General features: G+C 45.6%; 1 protein-coding gene and 2 pseudogenes across 3 annotated transcripts in view; all 3 read left to right on the forward strand.

Moving 5' to 3' along the window:
• Window positions 1-24,844, forward strand: part of TGFBR1 (transforming growth factor beta receptor 1) — a 175,515-nt gene that overhangs the window by 40,663 nt on the left and 110,008 nt on the right. The window lies entirely within an intron of this gene.
• On the forward strand, window positions 24,174-24,292 carry LOC134931511 (5S ribosomal RNA; annotated as a pseudogene).
• Window positions 24,507-24,625, forward strand: LOC134930397 (5S ribosomal RNA; annotated as a pseudogene).

The following is a 24,844-nucleotide window of genomic DNA, read 5'->3' on the forward strand; positions in this document are numbered from 1 at the left end:
TATAACATTATTATAGTATATAAGTGTATAAAGGAATGAATAACTTCAAACCTCAGTTGAAACTAAAGTTCAGGTACGGTGTCAGACAGGAGAAAACATTTGTCAGATATAAGCTTAAACGCACGGCATACGCCTCATTGCAGGGTTACCAATAAGATGCTAAAGCATACTTGCCTACCTGACCCTCTCCATGAGGGAGAAAATTATCTGTTCCTGGACTTTCCTGGTGATGTATGATTACCATCACCTGTGGTGAAACACCTTTCTTATCAATTAACTAGCTCACCACAGATGATGGCAATCATACATTACCAGGAAAGTCCAGGAACAGAGCATTTTCTCCCTCATGGAGAGGGTCAGGTAGGCAAGTATGTGCTAAAGTCAATTTCCAGGTAATAGGACCACAGGAGTCTCACGCAGTCATGTCATCAGCTTCTGCACTAGGATCTGTCCCTATCTCTTCAGACTCTTCCTTGAGATAAGCTGCAGTATCCGCTGCGTTGGAAAAGTCAGCAAAGCCTGAGGCTGTGAAGATTCTGAGTTTGGCCGGGAACAGCATATGAAACTTGCGGTTTGTTTGTATCAGTGTAGTGCACACTGTTGAAAAGGAACGTCGCTCTCTGGAAAGTTCCACAGAAAAGTCCTGGAACAGTCGTAGGGTGTGGGATTCCCAGGTGAGAGGGTTGTGTTTTCTAGAAGCAGACCAAAGCACCTGTTTATGCAGGAAATTCAGAGTCTTAAAGATGACAACCCTCGGTTTGTGTGCTGAGGCAGGTTTCACCTCTCCCATCCTGTGTACCCTTTCAATCACTATATCAGAGCACTCTGATTCAACATGTAGTAGTTTAGGAAGTGTGTGACGGACAACAAATTCCAACTGCGTCCCTTTGATGGATTCAGGGAGTCCGGTGATACGTAGGTTATTACGTTGTGTCCTGTTTTCAATATTGTCCAACTTGTCAGACATGCGTTTGTTATCTAATATTAAGTCTTTAACTGACTCTTGTAGTGTATGAATATCATCCATGTTCTGGCTAATGTGCGCCTCAGCCCCTGTTATGCGGTCAGACAAGCGGGAGATCTGTATGGTAATGTCTGCGACCGCTTTCTGTAGTAAAGGCGCCATAGTGACTTGCATAGCCTTAGTAAGTTCCTCGTATGTAAGGGAAGCAGTCTGGTTACCATCTGACATACCTTTGATCCCCTCCGTAGCGCAGAGAGGTTTCTTCGCCGCTGGCGTCCCCGGACCAGCGTCCGCGCCGGGCGCCATATTGTGGTCGCCACGCCGCTTCTCCTGGCGTTGCTGCTGCGGTGCCGGAGGCTGTTTTGCGGGGGGGCCAGAAACTTGTCCATATCGATGCCCGGTCTGCAGGGGGACCGGGAGCGGTGTCTCACAGAGGCTCACAGGGTTAGAGCTGGGCGAAGCAACGTGGGGAGCAGAGCTGCAGGGGAGAAGCTGCTCACTCTCCCATGCCGGAACCGGAAGTCGAGCTTTGAGTCTGTTAAACACTGGTATGGTCTGTGTTGCTCCTACGCGTATCGACCCATGTGGGTCTTCGTCAGGGAGTCCTTGGTAGCCATGTTTACTAAGGGCTATTTAAGCTCCACTTTAGTATGGCTGCAGCAGGAAGGGTGAACAACTTCTCAATGGTCCACGTAGTCACAGCGTAGCCTGCAGGTTTATAGAGTCCCTGTCTTAAATGTTGTGAGCCAAATGATGGAGCCACAGAAGAAAAAGCTGTGTTGAGCAGCACACAGGTCCTCTAAGGTTTAGTGTGATTGTTTCTACGTACCCTAATGAAGCATTAAAGCTTAGCTGGTTGAGCCTGCATTTTAATAGGTAGCTTTACCTTTCCAGGAATTTGCCTTCCAGCTATTCCACTGTGTTTTGTCTTCCTATCTGGAAGTGCTTGTGTATGCATGGTGTGGCAGATGTCCCTCTAGTCTAGACTGTGAGAATAATAATCCTCCAAAAAATGGCAATTTAAACACAGGAAAGAAATAATTACATTTTAATGAGCGGTTATCTTGGTCTTAATTTGGGTACTTTTAACTGAATTACATTTAGTTATGATTTGCACTGATAAATGTATTTGTCTGCAGTGCTATTTCCTGTTGTAATATTGAGTTCATTAATGTTTGATGCTCACTGTAAATTAGATAAGTAGATAAACACAGATTTCATTTTAATGGTTTACTAGTTAATGCTCGTCTATCCTCCTCATTTCTATGTTCATCTATAGGGTTAGAATTTGCCTCTGTTGCCTTGGTTACAATAAATATTAAGAGGTCTATGAAAATAGAAATAACTGCTGTAGTTACAAATTTGCACCTCTAGCCCTGTGGAAATTGGAATCACCACTATTTCCATTAAAATGGCAGTATGCAGGGAGCTGTTAGCACTAGTGAACATAACACAATCAAGTTTATTAAACAGCTTAACTCAATACCAGTATTTCTCTTACGTCCTAGAGGATGCTGGGGTCCATATTAGTACCATGGGGTATAGACGGGTCCACCAGGTGCCATTGGCACTTTAAGAGTTTAATAGTGTGGGCTGGCTCCTCCCTCTATGCCCCTCCCACCAGACTCAGTTTAGAAAATGTGCCCGGAGGAGCCGGTCACAGCTAGGGGAGCTCTCCTGAGCTTCCTTGGTAAAAGAGTTTTTTTTTTTAGAGTTTTTCTTTACAGGAGGCTGCTGGCGACAGCCTGCCTGCATCGAGGGACTAAGGGGGGAGGGCAGTGTCCACCCTGCAGGGGCTGAGTCACTGCCTCCACTGACTGGACATTGAGCTCCAGAGGGAACGATCGCGACCCGCCATAGGGGACCGCTCGCCCCAGCAGCCACCCCCTTTCAGAGCTGAAGTTGGCGAGTAAGTCACTGTCCCCCCTCACAAGCAAAGGGGTCAGTGTGAAGAAGGCGGCTTGTGGGTAAGGAGCGCAGGTTTACCCGCGCTCCAGAACGGCTCAGCGGTACTGCGGTGCGGCGCTTGGAGGGGTGCCCTGAACCTGCTCCAGACCCTAACTGACCTGTCCAGCCTGTCGTGGTCCGAGGATCTCGGCCAGCAGAAAAATCCTCCGGGCCAGTATCCTCTAAAGAAGAGCGGGAAGCCGGTGCCATTGAGGTGGCAGAGCTTCTCCTCAGAGCGGACCCATGCAGCGTTCAGCACCATTTTCCTGCCCGCTGCCCCCTGCCAGCGGATGTCCAGGTCCCTCCAGAGCACCCCCAGCGATCTGTATGGTACCAGGGGGGTGTAGAGGGGAGGGGTGTCTGTGAAGGGCTGTGTCACATATTAAGGGACTCAGTCAGCGCTGGTGTGGGGTCTCCCTATACCTGTTATAGCGCCTGCAATGCTTATGCAGGATGACACTGCAGACGGTGACGGGGATGTGTTGAGGGGGACAGCATCACTTGCTGAGGGGGTGCAGTTGATGATTGAAGCTGTAAGGGATGTTTTACACATTTCTGACACAGCGCCTGAGCAGGTGGAGGAGGCCTTTTTTTCAGATAATAACCCTCCCCCCCCCCCCCCCCCTCACTTTCCCGGCATCCAAAGAATTAAACGCTATCTTTGAAAAAGCCTGGGAAACTCCGGAAAAGAAATTCCAGATCCCTAAGAGAGTCTTGGTTGCTTTTCCCTTCCCAGAGGAAGATAGAAAGAAATGGGAGTCCCTGCCAATAGTCGACGCCTCTGTCTCCAGGCTGTCCAAACAGGTGGTGTTGCCGGTCCCGGGATCTACCGTGTTGAAGGACCCGGCAGATCGCAAGGTGGATGCTACGCTAAAATCCATTTACACGGCTTCAGGGGCTATATTGCGGCCTACTATAGCCTGTGCTTGGATTGCAAAAGCTATTGCCAGGTGGTCTATCACTCTGCAGGAGGAATAGACTACGCTGGATAAAGGTGACGTTGATTTATTTTTACGTAATATTCAGGATTCTGCAGGGTTCCTGGTAGATTCCATGAAGGACCTGGGTTCCATGGCTGCGGGGATCTCCTCCATGTCCGTCTCGGCTCACAGGGGTCTCTGGCTGCGCCACTGGTCTACGGACGCGGAATCCAGGAAGAGTGTGGAGGGCCTACCATATACAGGTCAGGCTCTCTTTGGGGAGGCGCTGAATGCGTGGATTGCCACGGCTACCGCGGGTAAGTCTCCTTTTCTCACCTCAGCTGCTCCGGCTACGAAGAAGCCTTTTACACCAGCCACGTCAGTCCTTTCGGCCCGCGAGGCCTAGAAAGAACAAGTAGAAAATTTGGTTACCCAAGGGTACTCGGGCACTTTGGGTAGGAGATATTTCACCAAGCTGCAGTCTCAGGAAAGGGGAAGTCACTCCCGTATGCAATGCACAGAAAAGAAGTAGTGAGGCTGCGCTGAATTTGATGAATATAACAATATTAATGTAATGAGTAAAACACAGTTTTATTCCTAAAATTGGTACAATAGGTATATATTAAAAACTAAATACATAAAATGCATATCAGAAACAAATGGTATAGTTTCTATGTTTCGAAAAACAATTCTAAAGGGTTACCCAATTCGCCAGGTAGAAAGTGTGGAATTGTGGAGTTTTTTTGCAGTGACCGTTCCAAGATGTTTTCCCCTGTAGTGTTATAGTCCAGCATGGACAACAGTCTCAGAATTAAGCAATATCCAATGGGTGGACTAACTACCGTTAGAGGGTAGTGTGCTCCGGATTCTTTGGTGGAGAGCTCCTCATGCGTTACGGTTGGTACAGTCCTTTATGCAATTATTGCTGTATGCAGTCTGAGAGTTTGGTAAGGCCTGTGACTAGGCAGGGGCGATCGGGCACCGGTCAAATAAGTGTAATATTGATATTAGAGGACCAAGATTTGGACAATTTCAAACACTCCAAAAATGGGGAGAGGGAAGAGAAAGACATGTGTTTTTCACTTCAATCGATATTGTTGTCCCTATTGGTGGTGCGCCCAGAGCCAGAAAGTACATATGCAAAAAACGGGGAGAAAAAGAAGGCTCTTGTGTGGGCGCACTCTTAGAAAAAAAGGAAAATTCCTATACCATATAAGAAGAAATACTTAAAACATAACTTTTAATGTAAACATTAATAATGTAGATACCCAGATAACTGATCCATATAGGCAAAAGAGGTGTATTGATAACAATTTAAAAAAAAATGTTCTGGTCTGTTTAATCACAAATGTGAATGGAATGGTTGTAGACATTGGTTCGTCATACCCCCATTTCCCCTGACCAGTACAGAATGTCTGTATTGATGGAACCAAGGAGTGGTCATAAGAATTGTTTGATAAGTACGTCCCACTAGGGCAACTTAATTCAAAGATGGATAGGCTCCTGCATAGGACAAGACCTGTCTTACTGAAGTACACCACAAAGAGTTTACAGGGATTGATCGTAAGTCTCGAGAGAAGTAAGAATTAGTGGTGATACTGCTGTTGGCGTCGCAACTAACATGGGGAGGGAAATAATCCCTGCTCTACAACACCGGGTATTTGCAGGAAGTTTCCTCTCCTGGTACTAACCCGGCCCAACGCTGTTTAGCTTCCGGGATCGGGCATTGGCAGCGTGGTATGATAGTAGAGAATTTACATGCCAGTGCACCAATGAGAGTGCACCTAATATGAAAATAGTCGAAAGAAAAGAGAGAGAGAGAGAGGAATAAAAGAAAATGAAAACAGTATACACAAGGAACGAGATGAATTAGTACAGTACAAATGGGTGGATCTGCTTTCTGCGTTGGACACGGCTCATCAAATTCCACGTCTGTGGTATTGTGCTCCGTGACTCGCAGATGAGAGAGTCCACGGAAAATTAGTAAAAGGTAAACAAGGGGTAATAAATCCTCATGATATTTTGACCATAAATTTGAAGAGTCACGTCAATAATCATCATTCATCCCAGGGTAAATGTAGTGAATTCAAAAACATGTACTGAGGATCACAATGGATGCAATAATTTTGTAACAATATATTGGCCTCTGCTGGCGAGAGCTCAGCATACCAATGTCAATTGGTTAGCAGATATTAGTTTTTGGAAAATCAAGAAAGAAGAAAAGAAAATGAGAGAAAAAATGAGTGCTAAATGAGTTTTGCTTTCAAGTGGTAGCACTAGGATAATGAACTATGTGTGTGCTACGCAGGTCTGATCACACATAATGAATGCACATCAGAAGCTGCTGTCTGTGCACAATGCACACAGAAACGCAATGGGCTTGCAGTCACCAGCACTGTGTCAGGGATCTGTGTGTGTGCTATACAGGTCTAATCACTTTGGTCTTAACATAGCATGTTAGGTAAATGCACATCAGGTGTTGCTGTCTGTGCACTAGTGTACACAGAACAACAGTAGGCTTACGATCACCAGAATTGGGAATAAAAAGGCAGGTTAATAAATGCACATCAGATGCTGCTGTCTGTGCACAATGCACACAGAAACGCAATGGGCTTGCAATCACCAGCACTATGTCAGGGATCTGTGTGTGTGCTATACAGGTCTAATCACTTCAGTCTTAACATAGCATGTTAAATAAATGCACATCAGGTGTTGCTGTCTGTGCACTTGTGTACACAGAACAACAGTAGGCTTACGATCACCAAAATTGGAGATAGAAAGGCAGGTCAGGGCATCGTCAGGCGCCTGTGCAGGAGCTGAGAGTTCACTCCGTGTATGGTCCCCCCCGTGGAAAACGCGTTTCGCCCTTAGCGGGCTTGTTCACTTCCGGATTGGAGGGGTGATGAGTGTGCTTGAGGAGGCAGTTGATAAGTAAATGTTGTCCAATAGCCGGACGGTTCGTGGCCGGTGGGCCGGGGATAGCAGCTGACGCTGAAGAGATTAGGTCAGCTGTAGGTGACGGGGCATGACGTAGAATAAGGGGCGGAGTCTCGGGACGCTTTATTATTGGCAGTCCGTGTAGTAAATGTGGATAGGGAGTGGTGACAGAGCGTGGCGTAGGGTGGGAGGCGGAGTCTTAGGATGAAATGTCGCTGGTTATTGTATATACCTTAATAGGAGGAGTGGTTATGCGGCCCTAACCAGCCATGAAGTCTCGTGCGCCATCTTTGATGATGGCAAGTAAATATTATAATAGCAGGCAGGTTCCGGGCGCCATCTTGGATTATGACAGATGAGGGGGAATTACATTAGAAAAGGAAAGCTCAAATTAGCAAAAAAATAGAGGACAAAATTAAGGAAAAATAATAAGCCATTGGGTGAAGAGAGAAGGGTGGATAGGAATTAGAATGAGATTTTATATAGGTGAAGGAATTCAAGTGACTGGTGATTGAAAAAATAAAGTAATGTAGATTGATATAAGGAAAAATAAATATAGGAAATTATAGGAAAAAATGAAGAGAATGTGTTGCTAATATTAAGTCTGCTGTGATTGTGGGTGATCAGTCAATGAAATTAGGCGGAGTGTTTGGTAAGGCCGTCTGGACAAAGTTCGGGGAATGGTTCGGTCCTCCTTCAGAACAATTCCTGGCGGGGGTCCCTGGTACCTCTGACGCGTTTCGCTGCAGTCAACTAGCAGCTTTATCAAAGGTCTTTTGAATTGTTCTGAAGGAGGACCGAACCATTCCCCGATCTTTGTCCAGACGGCCTTACCAAACTCTCAGACTGCATACAGCAATAATTGCATAAAGGACTGTACCAACCGTAACGCATGAGGAGCTCTCCACCAAAGAATCCGGAGCACACTACCCTCTAACGGTAATTAGTCCACCCATTGGATATTGCTTAATTCTGAGACTGTTGTCTATGCTGGACTATAACACTACAGGGGAAAACATCTTGGAACGGTCACTGCAAAAAACTCCACAATTCCACACTTTCTACCTGGCGAATTGGGTAACCCTTTAGAATTGTTTTTCGAAACATAGAAACTATACCATTTGTTTCTGATATGCATTTTATGTATTTAGTTTTTAATATATACCTATTGTACCAATTTTAGGAATAAAACTGTGTTTTACTAATTACATTAATATTGTTATATTCATCAAATTCAGCGCAGCCTCACTACTTCTTTTCCTAGAAAGAACAAGCCTTCGAACACCTTCTTCAGAGGTGGTCGTGCCAAAGGAAAGAATCCTGCTCCTGCATGTTCCCAAACCCAGAAGCCCACTTCTGATACCCCTATGTCCTCCGCATGACGGTGGACAGCTAGGCCTTGAGGAGGGTCAGATGGGGGCAAGACTCCAGCAGTTCAGCCACGTCTGGGTGTCATCTGGTCTGGACCCCTGGGTCCTGGATATAGTGTCCAGAGGGTACAGACTGGAGTTTCAAGATCCCCCGCCTCACCGTTTCTTCAAGTCAGGCTTGCCGGCTCTGCTGACAGACAATGCAATTCTTCTGGAGGCCATCAGAAAATTGGTGGTATCAGAGGTCATTGTTCCAGTTCCACCTCAACAGTGGAACAAAGGTTATTATTCGAACCTTTTTGTGGTACCAAAACCGGATGGTTCGCTACGGCCTATTCTGAACTTAGTCTTTGAACCCTTATCTCTGAGTTCAAATTCAAGATGGAATCTCTGAGAGCTGTCATCTCAGGACTGATGGAGGGGGAGTTCCTGGTGTCTCTGGACATCAAGGATACATACCTCCACATTCCCATTTGGTCGCTGCATCAGGCATATCTCCGGTTTACACTGTTGGACGATCACTATCAGTACCAGGCGCTGCCGTTTGGCCTCTCCACAGCACCAAGGATCTTCACCAAGGTGATGGCAGAGATGATGGTTCTCCACAAGCAGGGGGTGAACATAATTCCATATCTGGACGATCTCCTGATCAAGACGTCGTCCAGGGAGAGGTTGTTGCGATCCATCGCACTCACGACACAGCTGCTCAAGAAGCACTGTTGGATCCTGAACCTTCCAAAGTCACATCTGGAGCTGACAAGGAGGCTGTCTTTCCTGGGAATGATCCTCGACACGGAAGTGCAATGGGTATTTCTTCCGGTGGAGTAAGCGTTGGTGATTCAAACAATGGTCCGGGATGTGTTAAAGCCTACCCGGGTATCGGTTCATCAGTGCATCCGCCTTCTGGGGAAGATGGTTGCCACCTACGAGGCTCTGCAGTACGGCAGGTTTCATGCACGACCTTTTCAGCTGGATCTCTTGGACCAGTGGTCGTTCTCTCACTTACACGTGCACAAGAGGATACGCCTGACTCCAAAAGCCAGGATTTCACTCCTCTGGTGGCTACAACTTCCTCACCTTCTGGAAGGCTGAAGGTTCGGATTTCAGGACTGGATCCTTGTAACCACAGATGCAAGTCTAAGAGGTTGGGGAGCAGTCGCTCTAGGGGAAACCTTCCAAGGAAGGTGGTCGAATCAAGAATCTCTTCTCCCAATAAACATCCTGGAGCTAAGGGCCGTGTACAATGCCCTTCTGCAAGCAGCACACCTTCTACAGGGTCGTGCTGTTCAGGTGCAGTCGGACAACGTGACTACAATGGCCTACATAAACCGACAAGGCGGAAGGGAGAGCAGGGCTGCCATGTCAGAGGTGTCAAGAATCCTCCTCTGCCGACATCGCTACAGCGTGCCTTTCTGCCCAATCTTCATTCCGGGAGTAGACAACTGGGAAGCAGACCTCCTCAGCAGACACGATCTCCATCCAGGGGAGTGGGGCCTCCATACGGAGCTGTTCGAGGAGGTAACCGGTTGGTGGGGGGTGGGGGGGCTCCTCACATAGACATGATGGCCTCCTGCCTCAACAAGAAGCTGGGGAGGTACTGTTCCAGGTCGAGGGACCCGCAGGCAGTGGCAGTGGATGCACTGGTAACACCGTGGGTGTTCACGTCAGTGTATGTGTTCCCTCCACTTCCTCTGATTCCAGAGGTCCTTCAGCTGGTAAGAAGAACAAAGGTTCTGGCCATCCTCATTGCTCCGGACTGGCCAAGGAGGGCTTGGTATGCGGATCTGCTGGATGATCCAAGGCCCTTACCTCTTCGGGAGGAACTGCTGCTGCAGGGGCCGTTTGCCTATCAAGACTTACCACGGCTACGTTTGACGGCATGGCGGTTGAACGCCAGATCTTAGCTCGGAAAGGTATTCCGAGTGAGGTAATTTCTACCTTGATTCAGGCTAGGAAGGGGGTGACGTCTAAACATTACCACCGTATTTGGAAGAAATATGTTTCTTGGTGTGAAGCCAGGAATTTTCCTGCGGTGGAGTTTCAACTTGGACGTTTTCTCCTTTTCCTGCAAACGGGAGTGGATATGGGCCTGAGATTGGGATCCATCAAGGTCCAAATCTCTGCTTTGTCTATCTTCTTTAAAAAACAATTGGCTGTCCTCCCTGAGGGTCAGACCTTTTTGAAAGGAGTTCTGCACATCCAGCCTCCCTTTGTGGCGCCGACGGCACCCTGAGATCTAGATGTGGTGTTGCAGTTCCTACAATCAGCGTGGTTTGAGCCTCTACTGGAGCTGACATCAAGTTTCTCACGTGGAAGGCGGTCACTTTGTTGGCCTTGGCTTCTGCCCAACGCGTGTCGGAATTGGGGGCTTTATCTTGCAAAAGCCCTTATCTGATCTTCCATGAAGACAGGGCGGAACTTAGGACTCGTCCACAGTTCCTGCCTAAGGTTGTATCGGCTTTCCATATCAACCAACCTATTGTGGTGCCAGTGGCTACTGATTCCTCAATTGCTTCAAAGGCCTTGGATGTTGTACGGGCTTTGGAGATCTATGTGAAGAGGACAGCTCGTCATAGGAAATCTGACTCTCTATTTGTCCTCTACGATCCCAAGAAAATTGGGTGTCCTGCTTCTAAGCAGTCGATTTCGCGTTGGATCAGGTTCACTCTCCAGCATGCGTATTCTACGGCAGGATTGCCGTGTCCGAAATCGGTTAAGGCCCACTCTACTCGCAAAGTGGGTTCTTCCTGGGCGGCTGCCCGGGGTGTCTCGGCCTTACAGCTTTGCCGAGCTGCTACTTGGTCTGGTTCGAACACGCTTGCCAAGTTTTACAAGTTCGATACTCTGGCCTCTGATGACCTCAAATTTGGTCAGGCAGTATTGCAGGAGCCTCCGCGCTCTCCCTCCCGTACTGGGACCTTTGATACATCCCCATTGTACTAATATGGACCCCAGCATCCTCTAGGACGTAAGAGAAAATAGGATTTTAATTACCTGCCGGTAAATCCTTTTCTCGTAGTCCGTAGAAGATGCTGGGTGCCCGCCCAGCGCTTCGTTTTCCTGCATTGGTTTATAGTTTAGTACTACCTGGTTCCTAGGTAAGTTCTGCGTTCTTTACTGTTCAGTAATGTTTCAGATGTTGCTGAAGTTTCCGGCATGTTGACCGGATTTGTTGGTTGTGTGAGCTGGTATGAATCTCGCCACTATCTGTGTAATTCCTTCTCTCAAAGTATGTCGTCTCCTCGGGCACAGTTTCTAGACTGAGTCTGGTGGGAGGGGCATACAGGGGTGAGCCAGCCCACACTATTAAACTCTTACAGTGCCAATGGCTCCTGGTGGACCAGTCTATACCCACCCCATGGTACTAATATGGACCCCGGCATCCTCTACGGACTACGAGAAAAGAATTTACCGGCAGGTAATTAAAATCCTATTTTAATTTGCTTAAGAGCTGGAACTGTGCTGTAAGAAACTACTGAGAAAATATATACTTATTTCATTCAGAGGTAGGAATTCCTATCCTGGGACCATTTTTAAATCCTGGGATTCAATTCTGGGATTGTTATTAAAGGGACAAGTGATGGCAAGAAGCAATACACTTTAATTAAGTTGTTGGGCATTGGTGTCGTGGCATTGCTACAGTGTTTGTTGCTATTGCTATACGTTTGCTCATACACAAGTAACTCCAAGACCTTAAGACCCCCACATGCTCTCAAAACCCTTCATATACTCTCCTTATGCCTACCAGAACCCTCCCATTTCATCACACTACTGAGCCAGGATAAAAGACTTGGTTCCTGTGCTGTGTTTTTCTTGTTGGCTCCACAGCGATTGTGGCTTAACAAATCTACAGTCAGGTCGACAGGTTCAAGAGGTTGACATGAAAATTGTTGACACAAAAAAGCTTGACATAAGTTTTTTTTTTTTTTCTCTCGCATCCATAAGGGATACTGGGGTTCACTTAGAACGATGGGTATAGAAGGGGTCCAAAGGAACCGGTGCACTTTAAATTTCTTCAACTGGGTGTGCTGGCTCCTCCCTCTATGCTCCCTCCCACAGCCAGTTTAGAAAAAAAATGCCCTCAGGAGAGGGTGCACTCTCTGGAAACTCCAGAGGATTTTTTTCTTCAGTTTATTTTAAACTTTATTATTTTTGGTATACTTTTTGGGCAACAGTATACCTGCACCGTGAGAGTTAGGGGAGGTGGGGGTGGGGGACGGTTTCCGGCCTCTGTAAGCACGCAGGGGCTTATGGCTATGCCAGTGGACTGCTGACGCGGACTCCAGCGAAGGCGTGGAAGGCCTACCCTTCACAGGAGTGGCCTTATTTGGAGATGAACTAGACAAATGGATCTCCAAAGCTATTGCGGGTAAGTCCACATATCTTCCTTCTGCAGCTCCCCCCAATTAGGAAGGCTTACTCAGATCCCAATTTACAGTCCTTGCGGACTGCCAAGTTTTAGGGGCAAACCCAGAGGTTCTTCTACAGCCATCAGAGGCGCTAGAGGTAAACCACGCAAACCAGCAACTGCCGGTTCACAGGAACAGAGTTCAAGCTCTGCTTCCTCAAAAACTTCAGCATGATGGTGGACCACGATGCCTGCTAGACTGGCAGGTGGGAGCCCAATTAAAATTCTTCAGTCACATCTGGACAAGTTCGTGCCAGGATCCCTGGGTTATAGATCTTATATTCCAGGGCTACAGACTAGAGTTCCGGGAGCTCCCACCTCACAGATTCTTCAAATCAGGCTTACCAGTTTCACAAGAGGTAAGTATAACTTTACAGGACGCCATTCAAAAACTGGTACATACTCGGGTCATTGTTCCACTTCTACCTCATCTGCAAAACAAGGGCTATTATTCCAACTTGTTTGCAGTAGCAAAACCGGACGGTTCGGTAAGACCGATTCTGAACCTCAAGTCGTTGAACCCGAACTTACGAGTATTCAAATTCAAGATTGAGTCTCTCAGAGCAGTGATCTCAGGTCTGGAGGAGGGGGAAATCCTAGTGTCTCTGGATATCAAGGATGCGTACCTTCACATTCCGATCTGGCCGCCTCATCAGGCGTATCTATGGTTTGCGCTGCAGTAGTGTCACTACCAGTTCCAGGCCCTGCTATTTGGTCTCTCCACTGCACCAAGAGTGTTCCCCAAAGTGATGGCAGAGATGAGGTTTCTACTCCGCAAACTGGGAGTGAACATAATTCCGTACCTGGACGATCTTCTGATAAAGGCACCATCCAGGAAGCGGTTGTTGGACAGCATTGGCCTCTCAACCAGACTGCTCCTGGATCATGGGTGGATTCTGAACTTAGCAAAATCTCACCTAGAACCAACACAGAGGCCTACTTTCCTGGGAATGATACTGGACACAGAGTCTCAGAGAGTGTTCCTTCCCTTGGAGAAGGCTATGGTAAACCAATCGATGGTTCGAGCTGTCCTGAAGCCAACTCTGTGCATTCGCCTTCTGGGGAAAATGGTGGCCTCTTACGAGGCGCTTCAGTACGGAAGGTTTCATGCAAGGCCATTCCAGCTAGATCTATTGGATAAATGGTCCGGATTGCATCTTCACATGCACCAGAGGATCCGTCTGTCACCAAGAGCCAGGATCTCCCTTCTGTGGTGGCTACAGACTTCTCACCTTGTCGTGGGTCGCAGGTTCGGGATTCGGAATTGGATTCTGCAAGCCTCAGAGTTTGGAGAGCAGTCACCCAGGGGGTGCAGTTTCAAGGAGGATCATCAAGTCAGGAAGTCGTCCTTCCAATAAACATCCTGGAGGGCTATCTACAACGCCCTTCTGCAGGCGTCATCTCTACATCGGAATCAGGCCATTCAAGTCCAGTCGGACAATGTGACGGCAGTAACGTACATAAACCGACAGGATGGAACAAAAAGCAGAGCAGCAATGTCAGAGGTGTCAAGAATTCTCCTCTGGGCAGAAAAACATGGGAGTGGGGCCTTCACCCGGAGGTGTTCCAGTGGTTGACACACAGGTGGGGATATCCACAGATCGACATGATGGCCTCTCGACTCAACAAGAAGCTCAAGTGGTATTGTTTCAGGTCGAGGGACCCCTAAGCAGTGGCGGTAGACGCTCTGACAACTCTGTGGGTCTACCAGCTGGTGTACGTGTTTCCTCGACTTCCTCTGATCCCAAGAATTCTAAAGAGGATAAAAAGGGAAAAGGTACACTGATCTTCTCAAGATGCTGATCCAAGATCTGTGGCCTCTACCTCTTTGCGAGGATCTTCTGCAATAGGACCCGGTTGTCTATCAAGACTTAACGCGGCTACGTATAATGAAAGTTATACGGAATTAAGATAGAGATATATATATATATATATATATATATATATATATATATATATATATATATATATATATATATATATATATATATATAATATTCTGTGTGATGATCTGGCACTCACTGGTGTTGCTGGCTGTTTGGTCCGGTGCCCTTACTGGTCCTCCACAGGCAGGGGGATGTGGATAGAAACTGGGTAGTACGGCACTCAGACGCTGGTAGTTAACTACCAGTGTCTGAGTGCCGTACTACCCAGTTTCTATATATATATATATATATATAAATTATATTATAGTTGAACGACTGATTCTAGCCAGGAGAGGGATTCCTGACAAGGTCATCCTGACTATGTTCCAAGCCAGGACGGGGGTAACGTCTGAACATCACCACTGTATATGGAAGTGGTGTGTCTCTTGGTGTGGAAGCAGACAATAATCTGGGACTTTTTCTGCTGTCGGTAGTGGATGTGGGCCTACGTCTAGGCTCCATAAAAGTCCAGATTTCGGCCTTGTCTATTTACTTTCAGAAACAATTGGCTTCTCTCCCTGAGGTCCAGACGTTCTTGAAGGGTGTTTTGCACATCCAACCTCCCTTTGTGCCTCCCACGGCTCCTTGGGATCTCAATTTGGTTCTGCGCTTCCTCCAATCGGACTGATTTGAACCGTTACAGGAGGTGGACGTAAAGTACCTTACGTGGAAAACCGTCACACTGCTGGCTTCAGCAAGACGTGTGTCGGAGCTGGGGGCTTATTTTGCACATGGCACTATGGCACTTTGTAAGGCTATTCCCCTGATGAAGGATTAAGTCCGAAAACGGCTGTTTGGGTGGTCTATTGTGTTTCCCTGTGCTGATCAAACGATGAGTATATGACGAGCCTTGTAACTTTATTCACGTTTATAATACAGCATTTCTTGACAAAAACTACAGTGTGCTGGTCCTGTCTATGTGATTGCGTGGACATGTGATGATAGATATATATATATATATATATATATATATATATATATATATATATATATATATATATATATATATATATATATATATAATATTCTGTGTGATGATCTGGCACTCACTGGTGTTGCTGGCTGTTTGGTCCGGTGCCCTTACTGGTCCTCCACAGGCAGGGGGATGTGGATAGAAACTGGGTAGTACGGCACTCAGACGCTGGTAGTTAACTACCAGTGTCTGAGTGCCGTACTACCCAGTTTCTATATATATATATATATATAAATTATATTATAGTTGAACGACTGATTCTAGCCAGGAGAGGGATTCCTGACAAGGTCATCCTGACTATGTTCCAAGCCAGGACGGGGGTAACGTCTGAACATCACCACTGTATATGGAAGTGGTGTGTCTCTTGGTGTGGAAGCAGACAATAATCTGGGACTTTTTCTGCTGTCGGTAGTGGATGTGGGCCTACGTCTAGGCTCCATAAAAGTCCAGATTTCGGCCTTGTCTATTTACTTTCAGAAACAATTGGCTTCTCTCCCTGAGGTCCAGACGTTCTTGAAGGGTGTTTTGCACATCCAACCTCCCTTTGTGCCTCCCACGGCTCCTTGGGATCTCAATTTGGTTCTGCGCTTCCTCCAATCGGACTGATTTGAACCGTTACAGGAGGTGGACGTAAAGTACCTTACGTGGAAAACCGTCACACTGCTGGCTTCAGCAAGACGTGTGTCGGAGCTGGGGGCATTGTCTTACAAGAGCCCCTACTTAATTTTCCATGAGGACAGAGCTGAACTCAGAACTCGTCAGCAATTTCTTCCTAAGGTGGTGTCCGCATTTCACATCAACCAGCCTATTGTGGTTCCGGTTGTTACAGATACCTCTGCTACTTCAGAATCTTTGGATGTTGTGGGGGCTTTGAAGGTGTATGCAAAGTGGACTGCTTGTCACAGGAAATCTGACTCCCTGTTCGTTCTTTATCATCCCAATAAAATTGGGTGTCATGCTTCAAAGCAGTCAATTGCACGCTGGATCAGGCTCACTATACATCATGCTTATTCCATGACAGGCTTGCCATTCCAAAATCTGTACAGGCCCACTCCACTAGGTTGGTGGGTTCTTCTTTGCGGCTGTGCCTGGGGTATCTCTGCTTTACAACTCTGCCGAGCAGCTACTTGGTCAGGTTCGAACACGTTTGCCAAGTTCTACAAGTTTGATACTTTGACCTCTGAGTTTGGTCATTCAGTTTTGCAGGAACCTCAGCACTCTCCCACCCGGTTTGGGAGCTTTGGTACTTCCCTATGGTACTAAATGGATTCCAGTATTCCCCAGGACGTAAGAGAAAATAGGATTTAATCACTCTACCTGTAAATCCTTTTCTTGTAATCCGTAGGGTATACTGGGCGCCTGCCCGGTGCTTCGTTCTTCCTGCATTGTTCCTTGGTTCAGTAATGTTGTTTGGTTCAGCTTTTGCTGTTCCTGGTTTCAAGTTTGGTTAGCATGGCTTTCCTTTTTGTTTTGTATGTGGTGGTTCGTAATTTCACCACTTTCCTTATCTATTCTTCTTTCAAAGTATGTCTGTCTCCTCGGGCACAGTTTCCTAGACTGAGTCTGGTAGGAGGAGCATAGAGGGAGGAGCCAGCGCACACTATCAAATGCTTTAAAGTGCCCAAGGCTCCTAGTGGACCCGTCTATACCCATGGTATTAAATTGATTCCCAGTATCCCCTTCGGACTACGAGAATAAGATTTACCAGTAGGTAATTAAAATCTTATTTATTCATTTGTTTATGTATTTTGTTGGGCGTTGCGGAACCCCTGTGGCGCCATATAAATAGAGGATGATAATACATACAAAGTACACTCCGAGATAGATGAAATTGAAAATAGTTAATGTTAAGCATTAGTTCTACTTATTACTTATTATAATTAAATAAATGTGAATAGTAATACAAAATGCAAAAGCACTTTCCAACCATCTAAATTTGATATATTAAGGACACCATTAAGGCATCCTCCCCCTGGGAATTTCTTCTTGATCCATCACGGGGACACTTCTAGGTCATGGGGTTAGTGAGGGTCGAGCAGCCAGCAATTAATAAGTTAACTGTTTTAGTATATATACTAAAACATATTTTAGTATATATAAGTTCCTCCCCCCCGTGTGTGTGTATATATATATATATATATATATATATATATATATATATATATATATATACATACATACATACACACACACACACACACACACACACACACACACACACACACACACACACACACACACACTTACATTTTTATTTCTTTTCTCTTTCCCGTTGTGCCCCGCTGCAAACCTCTCCTTACCAGAAGCAGCAGCTAGGAAAATCTCAGTGTTGCTGTGGGGATCTGGCTTCAGGCAGCTGGTAATTGGTCCCGGAGCAGAATGGAGGATGCCGGTGGGGTGAAGGCTGGCCTGGAGTAGCTGGCAGCAGTAACTCAGTCCAAGAAATACAACTTTGTTAGGCAGGTCACAGTTAGTGCGGTCCAGCTGGTATCTGAAGGCTGCAACGAGTGCTGAGGTTACCAGCAGCTATGAAATGACTGGAACTAGTTTCAGGCAGCACTGGTCTCTCTGCAAAATGACTGCTTTGAAGCTCTTTTCTACGACACTCCTCTCGGACTCCACATGGCTGCAAGCCTGGATGAATATCTGAGAAGTCAAAAATAATTTTTTGTATTTTCAGTATATGTATTTGTGTTTTTAGTATTTTCTCTTGCTGAGAAAATGTCTGAAAAGGAGAGTACTTCTTAGGCTAAGCCTGGAGGAGGGAAGACTAGCTTGCATTATTGTTTTCTGACAGGCTAAATATACTAGTGGGGACACTCCTGCTCACTATGCTTGCAAGGACACCATGGAACTGCGACTGGTTGCAGAGGTTCCTGCCAGTCCTGTGGAAGAACCAGCCTCGTTTAGCCTAGGTCCTTTGCCCTTTCCATAGCTTCGGTTATGCAAGAAGACTTGTCTAATTTTGTGTCCTTTCAGAATAAGGTTCAGCCAGGATCTCATGTAGACCAGGGTAGCAACCTAAAAGTTTTTCATTGGGAGGTTCCACGGCCTTGGGGCTCACGGGAGTACTGTCCTGGGCTAAGGCAATGGAGGAAACTGCTTTAGGCATGAAAGGGACACCCTCTTCTTTAGAGAAGTTACTATATTCAGCTGGGCCCAAATCATGCAAGCGACAGGTTGTGGGGAATTTGTCTGGTTTTTCAGATTTTTATGTTTCCTCAGAAGAGGAGGAACATTTTGAAGATTCAGAAATTGATGAATCTGTTGTCTTGTTGAAGAAGGATCATATGTTCAGAGAGTAAGTAGATGACCTGGTCAGATCAGTGCGGTCAAGTACTTTTCAGTATCTCCAAGGTCAATCAAGAGTGTCTCTAATTTATTTAGGACTAGGAAAGTTAAGAGGAGGTTGTTATTGTTCCCTTCTTCCTTACAATTGTCTGATTTAGTGGCCGAACAATGACTAATTCTGGGTAAGAGGTTTCATATTCCATACAGGCTTACTGCTATGTATCCTGTCCCAGACAGTTTTTTGCTGGAGTGCAATATACTTTGTTTTTTTTACCCCCAGTAAAAGTGCACAAAAAGTTAGGTAACCCATATCGGAGGTACGGATTCTGTATTTTTTATTTTAATGGTACAGATTTACAAAAATGATAGTTTATTAAGATTTACAATATTTTTCTTTCATGTGTTCACAAGCATCCAGCATGCTTGAGGAAGGATTTCAAAACAGTTTAAATGCTCTGTTAAAAGTGAGAACATAGGGGGTAATTCTGAGTTGATCGCAGCAGGAATTTTGTTAGCAGTTGGGCAAAACCATGTGCACTGCAGGGGAAGCAGATATAACATGTGCAGAGAGAGTTAGATTTGGGTGGGGTGTGTTCAATCTGCAATCTAAATTGCAGTGTAAAAATAAAGCAGCCAGTATTTACCCTGCACAGAAACAAAATAACCACCCAAATCTAACTCTCTCTGCAAATGTTATATCTGCCTCCCCTGCAGTGCACATGGTTTTGCCCAACTGCTAACAAATTTGATGCTGCGATCAACTCTGAATTACCCCCATAGGCCTAATACAGCATGGATCGCTAATCTGAGAAATAGCAGTTGTCCGCAGTAGAAAGGAAGGCGCCGTCCCGACAAAGGAAAAACGCCCCTTGAAAAGTTGTGAATGCATCGCAGATCGCTATCCAAGATTTTTTGCCGTCTGAGCAAATGTAAGTAGGTCTGAGGCTGCCAGTAATCTGCGACTTAGACGGCCTGGAAATTGTCTGCACTGACGTCTGAGACCTTCCCCAAAAAGGCCTGGGCACGCCTGTGTTTTTTTTCTGGCACACCCAGAAATGGTAGGTTTCCGCCCAGAAACGCCGGCTTCCTGTCAGTCAAACAGCGGATACATTGTAATCACAATCTGTACGCATTTTCTCTCACCATTACCCACTGTGCGTGCTCGATGCGAATTCTACGCATGCATAGTCGTTCGATAATCGCTCGATTTGCGATTTCTCTGAATAACGATCCGTGCTGAATTAGGCTAATAGTGCACAGGTTTATCTTTGTTTTTAGCAGGCATGGTTTTTCAGTGCTCATGTTTACAGTGAAATTTGTTTAGTTGCGATTTATGTCTGTCTTTGAAATGTTATAATGCCTGTCACAACTGAGGGCTGAGGCTGACTGAGGGAAGCCTCAGATGTAGAGGCTGGCGTGTAGGTGAACCGTGGAGGTGAGATTAGGTTCCTAGACATACAGGATGTTTAGAACACCATGAACCCGAAGGCGTGACCACAACAAAGGAGTAAAATATAACAAGCAGTTTATTGAACACACTGTATGAATCTTGGCAATGAGATATCTTCAACAGTGAGTGCAGAATGAAAATGCAGTACAGTTCCTGAGAATGCAGAAGGTATTTGAGACTGTGGCTATGCAGAACAAGATAACAAAGTCCTTGTCAAAATCCGGAGTTGGAAAGTCCGTGCCACAGCTAACCGCTGTAATGAGGAACAAGCGAGTACTGCCCAGAAGGTGGTAGACAGGAGACTGGGATAGGCACTGATACACTGAAGTTGAAGAGATGTAGATAGGATTGCCAGAGACTACCTGACGGAACCGGTGTGAGGAAAGATGTGCTGAACTCACCACTGGAGCAACAGTTCGATGGTAAGCATCGATGGATACTGTGGTCCGATGTTATGTGGAATGATATGCAGGGCGATGTATGAATACCGCTGGAGATGATGTGAAGCACCGCTGTAGGCAGATGATAACACCAATCGCTGCTGGAAGCTGAAGCGATGTACGTGACACGCTGGAAGCCAGTGACACTTTACCACAGAAGCTACTGAGCGATGCCGTAGATAATGGAAGCAGTAACGATACCAGGACACCGCTGGAAGCTGGAGGCAGAATAGAACCAACGCTGGAAGCCGATGTCAGGACCGCAGTAGAAAGCCAGGAAGCGGAGCTGGAACACTGCAGGAGTCAGGCTGCACCGCATGATGGTAATTGGTGCTGGTCTCTTGGAGAAGCTGAATCACAGGAGCTGGAATACCTCGAAAGTCAAGCTGAGAATTCACCAAACGGGAGAGACATGTATGCAGAATTGACAACCAAAGCACTGACTATTATACAGCCCTGGAGCAGGATATTTATACCAGCTGGTGAGCAGGGATTGGCTGGATAATTACACAGAGTCCAGACTGCAGCGGATAGGCTTAAAACAACATGTGATGAAACCAAACATGACTGCGCCCATGTTTGAAACTGGAGGGAAAGTCTGTTTGTATTTTACATGTGAGAATCTGCAGTAATGGTGGCGGAGGCCGCAGAGGGCAGGAGACGCCATACTTTAAACAAATGGATGTTTAATATAATGTTGCCATGTCAGCGCTGCTGCGATCACAGAGGAGAACCTTGAGACACGGATATACAGCGCACTGCCTGCAGACAGCACAGGTGGAACCCAGGCCTGGAACGCCGGGCCAGTCTCAGAAGGCACTTAGCAGGTAAATTATGGGGGCTAATAACCCGGATCGTGACAATGTCTCTTTCTCTTCTTGATGATTTCCTCTTTTAAAGTTATTCAATAATCCACAGCCAGACAGTAACTTCTCCAATTAAAAGGGGAAGCTTTATGACCACACACACACACACACACACACACACACACACACACACACACACACACACACACACACACACACACACACACATGGCTTAGACAGTCATAAAGTCACAAGACTAGTGATTATTTTTGTAAGCAATCTTATTGATTTGCTTTATTTTCTATTTAATGTTTTTTGTATGTCATTTTCGACTTTGCTTAAATATCAAATTAGCTTTATTTTCTAATTGTTTTGAGACATCTGGCTCACCACTTAACAGACTTAAGGCAGGATGCAGTAATGTCAAAAATTTATGTCAAACAGTTTTTGCAGGTTTCAGAAGTTAGCTGCAAACCCCATATGCATAAATGTGTTCTAGCTGTGCAGACCCCATAGAATGCTATGGGGCATCAATGTGGTGGGACTCAACCCACACCCTCAGCTTGCACATGTACAGTATGACTCCAGGGTCATTAACCTGGAAGTACTCACAGCGCAAAGGACAGCTCTTATTAGAAGAGCGTCTTGTGCATTTTTAATTACATTTATTCATGCACACGGCGTCACGCCGCTATTCATGTGATAAGTACAATTGTAAAGCGCAACGGAATATGCTGCGCTATATAAGAAAATAATAAGTAGCGGATGCTTTTCAAGGTAACTCTGCGTAAAGAAGCCCATAGGCTTCTATTGGCAACACCAACTATAGATGGCTTTGCCTATTGGTAACCAGCTGTCAAAAGGTTTGTTCTCCGGAACTTGATGCATACCAGCACATCGCAACCCCATAGCATTCTATGGGGACTTCAGTGCTGGCGGACCACTTTTATGCATATGGGTATTTTTTTTTTTTTTTAAGGTTATTGCACCCTGGCAGCAACCTCACCACCCCACCCCCATTTTTTATTTTCTCCCTAAAATACATAAATCTCTGGAAAATCCCCCGGGTAGACCCATAGTGGCAGGGATTGATTCCCTGACCTCACATCTCTCAGAGTATGTGGACTTATTTTTAAGGAAATATGTAATGGAACTGCCGGCTTACCTGAAGGATACTACAACAGTTCTTAATCTGATGGAAACTCTCCAGTGGAAAGATACGTATAGATGGGTCACAATAGACGTACAATCTTTGTACACTTGCATAGAACACGACAAGGGGATTGAGGCCTGCAACGATTTCCTCAGCAAGGACCATCTAATTTCAGAGGATCACAGAATCTTTCTATGCGAAATTATGGACTTCATTTTAAAACACAATTATTTTAAGTTTTTAGATGGGTTTTACCTCCAGATCTGTGGAACAGCGATGGGGACTATTTTCGCACCCAGCTTCGCAAACCTTTTTATGGGACAATGGGAGAACAAGTATATTTTTACAAACAATCCGTATCAGCACAACATTATCTTTTACAAACGTTACATTGATGATATTTTAATCGTGTGGGAAGGAGATCAACAGGATTTTAAAGAATTTTTAACACATTTCGAAAAACAATATGAACCTTAGTTTCACAGCAGTAGAAAATACCGAAAGAATTGAATTTCTGAACCTTGTCTTGACACATTCAGGTAATGAAATCATTACAAGCAATTTCATTAAGAAGGTAGACATGAACAGCTACGTGCACTACAGGAGTAATCACCGACAACAGTGGAAAGACAACATCCCCTTCTCCCAGTTCAATAGAATAGCACGCAACTGCAAGGATAGTGAAGAAAGAGATCGGCAATTGGAGGTATACAAAGAAAGGTTCAGTGAAAAGGGGTACCCTGCACAACTCCTAGAAGGAGCTACGGCTAGAACTAAAGGTCTAGAAAGAGGAGAACTCCTAAAGTACAAATCCAAGGACAATAAGGAAGATACTGTCAAATTCATCACGACGTATAGCAGGCACGAGAATTTCATCAAGCAAACACTAAAGAAACACTGGCACATTTTACTAATGGGCCCTGTTTTGAAAGATTACCTCACCAAGGAACCTAAACTAGTGTTCTGGAAATCACAAAGCCTGAAGGACCTTGTGGCACCCAGCATGCTAAGAAATCCGGAAGCCAGGAAGACTTTGCCAAAATGTGTGGGCAGTTTCAAGTGTGGTAAATGTAACATTTGTAAGTACCTTCACCAGAATAGAAAATCTTTCCACAACACCACCACCAAAAAAAGAGTACCGGATTAACCAGTTTATAAACTGTAATACAACGTCAGTAATCTATCTCCTGGAATGTCCGTGCGGTTTGAAATACATTGGCAAAACCAAAAGAGCCCTGAAACTTCGCATCCAAGAACATATCAGGAATGTAAAGAATAAAGTCCTCACACATGTAGTATCGCGACATTTTTCACCAATGCCACAATTCGGATCCTGAGGCATTAACCTATAAAGGTATCGAACTGGTATCCTTGGGAGAAAGAGGAGGAGATCTTTCCAACCTCCTCTAGGAGAGAGATGTTCTGGATATACGAATTGAACACCCTCCACCCGGATGGCTTCAATGAAGGATACGAGATAGCACCCTTCTTGTAATGTAAGCCGTTCCTTACCGTACTCTTCCTCCTTCATCCTCCTTTCCCTTGTTCCCACTTTTTTTCTTTAGCCTAAGGTGGACCTTTTGCCTCATTATTACAGCCATACCACACTGGACATGCCCAACTCCGGCCGATCTTGGAAGTGAAGCAGTGTTGGGCCTGGCCAGTACCTGGATGGGTGACCTCCAGGGGAGACCAGGTGCTGTAAATGATTTCACAGGAAATTTGAATTCTAGGGATATCTCAAGCCTATATATCACCCTGCACTTCTTACTTCCACTCTGATCCTTCTGTAGAAAATGTCTACTTTTATATATATTTTTGTTCTTCATTCTAACTAAACAGTACTCCAATAAACAAATTAACCAGGTTATTTTACCAACTCGTTGTACACTCTGAAGCCTCTCCCCAGGATTCCACACTACTATTACAATCATACCGGCCTGGAGACGCCCAATGCCGTCTGATCTTGGAAGCTAAGCATGGCTGGGCCCGGCTAGTACAAGAATGGGGGACCTACTTGGAAGACCGGGTGTTGTAAATGCTAGGTGGAAGGCTCTAAACTGTACCTATATACCATTTTATAAACTCTGCTCGATGACGCTCCTCGTATCAATATTAATGTTTTATCCGTCTAAACCACTTTGCACTTATTTGTGCATTTTCAGAGATTTGATCCCTAAGTGCGGACTCTGGTCCCAGATGTCCGCTATTTTGTGTCTCTTCTTCTTTCACCTTCTAGTATTGGAAAATTGACCTTAGC

Source organism: Pseudophryne corroboree, chromosome 5 (genome assembly GCF_028390025.1).
Source record: "Pseudophryne corroboree isolate aPseCor3 chromosome 5, aPseCor3.hap2, whole genome shotgun sequence".
NCBI classification, from domain to species: domain Eukaryota; kingdom Metazoa; phylum Chordata; class Amphibia; order Anura; family Myobatrachidae; genus Pseudophryne; species Pseudophryne corroboree.